Source organism: Podarcis vaucheri (genome assembly GCF_965113315.1).
Source record: "Podarcis vaucheri genome assembly, chromosome: 9".
NCBI classification, from domain to species: Eukaryota; Metazoa; Chordata; class Lepidosauria; order Squamata; family Lacertidae; genus Podarcis; species Podarcis vaucheri.
The window spans coordinates 13,456,614-13,464,536 of record NC_138767.1 but is presented as its reverse complement, the minus strand read 5'-3'; the positions used below and the strand labels follow the sequence as shown (position 1 = coordinate 13,464,536).

Below are 7,923 nucleotides of genomic sequence, written 5' to 3'. Positions count from 1 at the left end.
CCTTCTGGCCTCTTATTATAGTCAGCATGACCTTGAAGAAGAAATAACAGAACCAGTTTAAGGCAGCTGTTCTCAGCTTCTCTGAAGGAATAACCCAAACATCACCAACCTTCTGATTGTTTATTTCACACAGAGAAGTTTCCAGAACCCTCTTGAATTAATTAGAATAGGAAAGATCTCTACACATCAGATCAATACTTTCTGTACAGTGGTACCTCAGGATAAGTACTTAATGAGTTCTGGAGGTCTGTTCTTAACCTGAAACTGTTCTTAACCTGAAACACCACTTTAGCTAATGGGGCCTCCTCCTGCTGCTGCTGCCGTGCCGCCGGAGCACGATTTCTGTTCTCTTCCTGAAGCAAAGTTCTTAACCTGAAGCACTATTTCTGGGTTAGTGGAGTCTGTAACCTGAAGCGTATGTAACCTGAAGCGTATGTAACCCGAGGTACCACTGTACTATATTCACCACAGTACAGGTATGGTATGGAGAGCCAGCGTGATGTAGTGGTTAAGAGCAGTGAACTCATAATCTGGTGAACCGGGTTCACTTCCTCCACATGCAGCTGCTGGGTGACCTTGGGCCAGTCACACTTCTCTGAAGTCTCTCAGCCTCACTCACCTCAGAGAGTGTTTGTTGTGGGGGAGGAAGGGAAAGGAGAATGTTAGCCACTTTGAGACTCCTTAAGGGGAGTGAAAGGCAGGCTATCAAGTCCAAACTCCTCCTCCTCCTCTCTTCTTCTTCTTCGATGGTCTCCTCCTTCAGGGGAAAGTGTGACTCAATCTCCTTGCAGTAGTAGAGAAGGGCAGAACTACAGAGTTTACCTCCAGAAATGGTTCACCCTGCTTGGGCTTCTCACTTTATATTATGCCAAACCTCTGAAATGCAAACAGAAAATTCAGTCTGGAATTCACTTCCTCGCAGTCCTCTTCCTTCACAGGTGGCTAGTCAAATAAAATAAAACCTACATACAGCAACAGTGTTTTGGGTTGTGCAGGCTCCTATGATATAAGTAATGGGCCCCACCTTCTAGCCTGCTCCCTAAAATATCACTGGTTTGCTCATTTCTATCATTTCACTATTAATATATTTCTTAACTGTATTTCAGTTCTACAATTACTTTGATAAAATACACATTTTGTTATGTGCAAATGGCTTTAGATACTTCTTAGGTCCATAAATTACCATATAGCATGTATTCAACACAAAAGACAGCGCCAATTTGTTGTTGACAAAGGATAAAAAGGTAAAGGGACCCCTGACCATTAGGTCCAGTCGTGACTGACTCTGGGGTTGCGGCACTCATCTCACTTTATTGGCCAAGGGAGCTAGCGTACAGCTTTCGGGTCATGTGGCCAGCATGACTAAGCTGCTTCTGGCAAACCAGAGGAATGCACGGAAACGCCGTTTACCTTCCCGCCGGAGCGGTATCTATTTATCTACTTGCACTTTGACGTGCTTTCGAACTGCTAGGTTGGCAGGAGCTGGGACCGGGCAACGGGAGCTCACCCCGTCGTGGGGATTTGAACCGCCGACCTTCTGATCAGCAAGTCCTAGTCTCTAGCTGGACATATAAAGGGCCCCATTACCTTCAGTAGCTTAGGGCCTCATCAAACCTAAATCCGGCCCTGGGTTTGAGACAGTCCAACTGCAAATGAAATCAGCCATTGTCAGATCTCAGATTATTTATGGAACTTGGAAGTAACCTCCCTGAATATTGATATAGACTAGTCCAGTAGTAGCCATTGTCTTGTTTCTGGCACTGGTTAATTAGTGTATAATTTCTTCCTTGTCCTTAATGCTGCTGAGTCCCCAAGTATCAGATCGCTCCTCCTCGAAGGATCCAAAAGGAATAATTTTCCCAGCAGCAGATCTCAGAAATTAATCTGGGTCATTTGTTTCTAAATGCTATTATTAGGTTGGAGAGGCTCTGTGACAAATTCAGGAAGAGAGCTCATTTTTGTAAATAATCTTTTAGTGCTTCGTGGCTTCTGTTGCTGTTACAAAAGGCTGTTGGTTTATAATGTCGTTGTAAACACTGGGACATTTCTGGATTATTATTTTTTGCCAGTGGTTGCTAATAACTAATCATGATTCCCAAGTAGATAATGAAAGTACAATTCTGCAGCATTTTGTGCTTATGTTCTGTGGTGGATCAGAAGGCATTCAACCCACCAGCCCTGTTTCCAGGGCAAAGGCAATCTGTGGCTGACTTTATGTTGTGCCGTGTGTCAAGAATAGTGCTCTCAGGTCATAAGTCCTATGGATAGGGACATAATTAAACAATAATAATTGTAATTGTTTAAATATTTTTAATGCATATTATTTGTATAAGAAAATGCTTGACATATTTCTTAGCTAATTTGACATGTGAAGCTATGTCATTTGGTCTGTATATTTTAATTTCCTCTTGTTACCACTAAGGATGGATGGATCTGTCCATTTCAGTTTTCTCTGTTTCTTATTTTTCCCATTTTAATTCCAGTTTTCCACATTTCTGCAGCAGGGGGTTGGACTAGATGATCCTAGCAGTCCCTCCCAACTCTACAATTCTACGATTCTATGAATTTGTGGGTGGTGGTGGCGGCTGTTTAAACCCTCATGAAAATTCACCAGCATTTTCCTGCATATTCCTCCCAATAAATACATTTTTGTATGCAATTTTGCTATATTTTCACAGATACATGCATTTATATGCACACTCTATCCTAGTATATGCATCTTTGTGCACATTACTTGGTGTAAGAACAATGTTGCAAAATTCAGAGATGTGCGAATTTCCAAAGATGGTTGCATTTCGGTTCTTGTATTGTTTTGGAAAGTGCAAATTAGGTAGGTTCACCTTTGAAGAACATGCATGTCCACGTGGCAGTCTTAAGGAACTTGAAATTGCTGGTCTTCTAGCAAAAATAGATAACTTTCCCCTAAGATCGGAGGGCTGAAAAGCGTTCATTGTGATGCAGCATTTTGAAAAGGGATTTGGGGCATTAAAATATAATTCAATGTGAGCAGTGTGAAGCAAGGCACACACAAAATTTTTTCTAGCTTCACTTATTTGCTAATGGGGTGTGAACTGGTTTTAAATAACCAGGAATGACTTCAGAGGTCTGCCTAAATGAAAATGTTGACCAGTTTGTGGTGGCGATGGAAAGGGTAAATTCCACGCTTGGGATCATTAGGAAAGGAATTGAAAATAAAACTGCCAGTATTGTAATGCTTTTATATAAATCTATGACACAACTACACTTGGAATATTGTGTTAATTCTGGTCACTGCACCTAACAGCATGTACGGCTTTTTCTTTTAGGTAGAAGGTGGTGGTGGAAGGAGAGGTGTCTAAAATTATGCATAGTGGGGGGAAAGTGGCTAGACAGAAGTTTTCCTACCTTTCTCATAACTGCAAATACAGTGGGTGATTTAGGACAGACAAATGGAAGTTTTTATTTGCACAGCTGTGGAACTCACTGCCACAAGACATTGAAATGGCCAACAACTTGCACTGCTTTAAAAGCGGTTTGGACAAAGTCTTGGTGGATATGGCTTTCCATGACGAATGTCCATTATAATGTGTGTTATCGGAGGTCGTAAGCCTCTGAATACCAATTGTGTGGGAGCACAAGAGGAGAGTGTGCTCCTCCTGGAGCAGATAGACCATGGGTGGCACTGGGGACACGGGTGGCGCTGTGGTCTAAACCACAGAGCCTTGGGGTTGCCGATCAGAAGGTCGGCGGTTCAAATCCCCACCATGGAGTGAGCTCCCATTGCTTGGTCCCTGGTCCTGCCAACCTAGCAGTTTGAAAGCACGTCAAAGTGCAAGTAGATAAATAGGTACCGCTCCAGCGAGAAGGTAAACGGCATTTCCGTGCGCTGCTCTGGTTCACCAGAAGTGGCTTAGTCATGCTGGCCACGTGACCCGGAAGCTGTATGCTGGCTCCCTTGGCCAGTAAAGCGAGATGAGCACCGCAAGCCCAGAGTCATCCACGACTGGACCTAATGGTCAGGGGTCCCTTTACCTTTTAGGCAAACACAGACCTAGGGGCCGGATCCGGCCCAATCGCCTTCTTAATCCGGCCCGCGGATGGTCTGGGAATCAGCATGTTTTTACATGAGTAGAATGCGTGCTTTTATTTAAAATGCATCCCTGGGTTATATGTGGGGCATAGGAATTTGTTCATATTCCCCCCCCCAAAAAAAAAATAGCTCGGCCCCCCACAAGGTCTATCGCCTCTTCAGCTTCCAACACCACCTCCTCTCAGTTTTCTCCCTCTGACCACTCATTGTTGTCCCACCACCAATCCCCAGGCTCACTGCCCCTTCCTGCAGCCGGAGGACCCAGGGAAGGGCTTCTAAGAATGGTCTCGGAAAGCTCACAGGGGAGAAAGCAGTCCTGGAGGTACCAGGGTGGGTCTCAAGCTGCTTAGGACTTCAAAGGTTCAAATCCAGAACTGTGTCCTTGGAAGGGACAAGGTGTCAATGTAGGTGGTGGGATGTGCAGAGTCAAGCTCTTAGGGCAAGGTCCAGCAGAGATTTCTCCTGTGCAAGCTCCGTTCAAATGAAGGGGGCGTCAGAAGCAAGCCACCACTAAACCACCACTTCTTTATTAGAAGAAACAGGATGTGCTCAGGTCTGCCAGGCCTAAAGTGCACAGCAACTCTTCTTCAATAGATCTTGCCCCTATGAGGCAGTTGCAGAGTCTGAAGATCCCCGCCTTCCCACAGCTGCCGAAGACGACGACTCTCCTGGGTTTTCCCCAAGCAATCTGAGACTATGCTGGCGTTGCCTGCCTTACCTCCTCTCTCTTCATGCCTCTCCTGGTCCTGGCAGACCAGGCAGGAGGGGAGCTGGTCACAGCAGGAGCGGGAGACCCCTGTGCTTCTTCACCAGCCTGACTCATCTCCCTTTCTTCAGCTTCAGCTTCTGAACTTCTCTCTGCCACAGACTCTCCCTGCTCACTAAGCCCTGTTACCTCTTCAGCTCCCAACATCTCCTCCTCTCAGTCTTCTTCCTCTGACCACTCATTGTTGCCCCACCGCCAACCCCCTGGCTCTGAGACTTCTTCCCTTAGTGGTTCCCCAGCTCGTTCCTCCCACCACTCCTTGGACTCCTCCAACCAATCCAAGACAATATGTGAAGCTCCTTGTATATAGTGCACCAAGCTAAAGGGAACTGTATTGAGTCTGCCTTGTCCTACATAGGGAAGAACATTTAAGAACCGAGCTACATGTTATACTAGCTTTCCCTCCAAGATAAGAGGGCCAAATTAGGTGCACTTGTTTTAACCATGTGATTAACCTCACATGTAAAGGTAAAGGGACCCCTGATCATTAGGTCCAGTGGTGGCCGACTCTGGGGTTGCGGCGCTCATCTCGCTTTATTGGCTGAGGGAGCCAGAGTACAGCTTCTGGGTCATGTGACCAGTATGACTAAGCCGCTTCTGGCGAACCAGAGCAGCACACGGAAACGCTGTTTACCTTCCCTCCAGAGCAGTACCTATTTATCTACTTGCACTTTGACATGCTTTCAAACTGCTAGGTTGGCAGGAGCTGGGATCGAGCAACAGGAGCTCAACCCGTTGCAGGGATTCGAACCGCTGACCTTCTGATCAACAAGTCTGTGGTTTAACCCACAGCGCCACGCGCGTCCCTTAACCTCACATGTAGTTTGGACCTAAGAAGTGAGGCCTACTGCCATTTGTTTCCTTGTCAATATCCTTCTGTACAAAGTAGTTTAATTATGCAAAGTTTTTTATATGACCCATTTCCTCCCCCCCCTTCTTTGCATAATTCTCACTGTATCATCCACAGGATCTGCATTCCCAAGTACCAACCAAGAAAGCAGCAAAAGGCACAATTAGTGCATTTTATGTAATAACTTTGTCATTTTTAATTAGAACAAAATATAATGAGAAAGAGGGGGGAAGGTAGGGCAGGCCTCTGAGGAATGCTCCTATTAGAGTTAGTTTGCTTGGACAGCACTCTGTTTTGATCAGAGGCAGCAATTAGAAGAATTTTATGGAACAATTTGAGGACTCCTACATTAAAGTGAAGGCAGAGGCTACATGCATACCATATATTTAAAGCACATTTAAAGCCCCACCCCCACTCCACAAACTATGGGAACTGTAGTGCTTGAAATAGTTGTGACAACCTACACAGAAGTTTGCATGTTACTTCCCAGTATATAAATTACTATTGTTATTATTTATTACATTTATATACAAACCTCCATCCAAACCCCACAGTGGGGTTTACAGTTCTATAACATGTGAAAGAAACCTTAAAAGTCCCAGGCAGAGGTCGTGACCTCAATTCTGGTAACGGCATTGGAAGCTGGGACACAGATGCTTGCACAATGCTCAGCGTGTCACCCTCAAGCTCCAAGCTGCATGTGTGAAATGGGCCATCACCCACACAACTCAAGTCAGCATCAGTTCCATTCACACGTTCTCAGTCACACACATCTCAGCACTAGGTGGCTTCCTTTTTAAACCCTGGCAGCAACCGAAAGTGTGAACGGCCCACCCCAGGGAAAAGCACTTGGGGGGCAGCTGATCGAAAAGCCCAGCCCTGTTTCTCTGTGCTGGTGGCGCGTTCACACGTGCAAGTCCCCGCTGGCTGAGAGGCGGGTTGCAGGGAGAAGCTGACCTTCTGCACGTGTGAACCCTGCTGGACAGCTCCTTTCCCCTCCTCCTCCTCCTCTCTAGCTATGCGCCGCTGCGCGCTCTCCGGGGATTCAAGCAGCCTGGGCGCGCGGGCCCGGGGGATGCGCGGCCGCGGTGGCGGGGCTCCTATCCCCGCCGAGCGCCAGGCAAGCCGGCTCCCCTCCTTCCCTCCCTCCTTCCCGGCCTCGAGCGAAGGGCAAGCGGCGGGGCTGGCACGAGGAGGCGGCTCCTGCCTGCGCTCTCCTCCCCTTCCCTCCCCTGCGCGCCGGAGAGAGAGGCAGGCAGGCAGCAGCCCTTGCCACCTCCGCCTCTTGCAAGCAGCCGCGGCTGGAGCTAGGAGGCAGCGGCGGTGCCCGCAGAACGCGCTGCCCGTCCCTCGCAGCCTCCGCGCCCGCCCGCCCGCCTGCCTCTGTCTCTCTGGGCCCCGCGGCTTCGGGCAAGAGGCCGGCTGCGTCCCTGGAAAGGCAGTGGCCGGAGCCAGGGCTGACCGGACAGGTGAGTGCCGCCGAAGCTGGCGGAGGTTGCCGGGCGAGCCTGGCTCTTGGAGACGAGCGGATGGAGGCTCGGGGGGAGAAATCGGGGTCCAGACGCGCGTTGACGCTTCACGTGTGCGCTCGCTTGTTGCGTGTGCAGACGCATCCCGGAGGAAGCTGCCTTCACTCGAGTCAGTGTTGTCTACACTGGCCGGCAGGGGCTCTCCAGAATTTCAGGCTGGGAATATTCGCAGCAGTACCTGGAGATGCGGTGTGTGTGTGTGTGTGTGTGTGTGTGTGTGTGTTGAATCTGGGACCTTCTGTTTGCAAAGCAGGTGATTGCATTAATTAACCCAGGATAACTAGTACTGCAAACGTGCATTTTAAAAACCGCAATTCTGCGCTACCTGAAGCGTGCGTTGATTGAATCTGGCATGTGTGTGTGTGTTGGGGACCCAGCTCTTAACAATTTATTAATTGACCTAGCTGAGAGCAATACCACAATTATTATTTACTTTATTTGCACCTACATTGTATGGCTCCAGCAGAAAGGGTGGGGGAAAGATGCGAGGTTGCTCTCCATCTATGTGCAATAAGAGAGGGGAGGGGGGAACTTCACAACTATGCGATGTTGGCCATGCAGTTGTCTGCTGGGGGAGAGATTTGTGCTGGAAGGAAGGAGTAGCGGGCTTCTCTGGAGTGCGACATGTTTAAAGCTCAAATTGCATACAGATTTTCTTGAGGAGTCCAGCGTCCTGTCATTCCACCCATGTTCATGGCTGGAGCTAGGA

The 7,923-nt window shown here is 48.0% G+C and overlaps 1 protein-coding gene across 1 annotated transcript in view; it reads left to right on the top strand.

Annotated features, from left to right (window-relative positions):
- Positions 1-6,809: 6,809 nt before the first annotated feature.
- The window catches only part of PRKG2 (protein kinase cGMP-dependent 2), a 79,892-nt gene continuing 78,778 nt past the window's right edge, over positions 6,810-7,923 (top strand). Inside the window, exon 1 of the mRNA XM_082236411.1 lies at positions 6,810-7,154. The gene's annotated coding sequence lies outside the window, so the exon portion shown is untranslated. The remainder of the gene's footprint in view (positions 7,155-7,923) is intronic.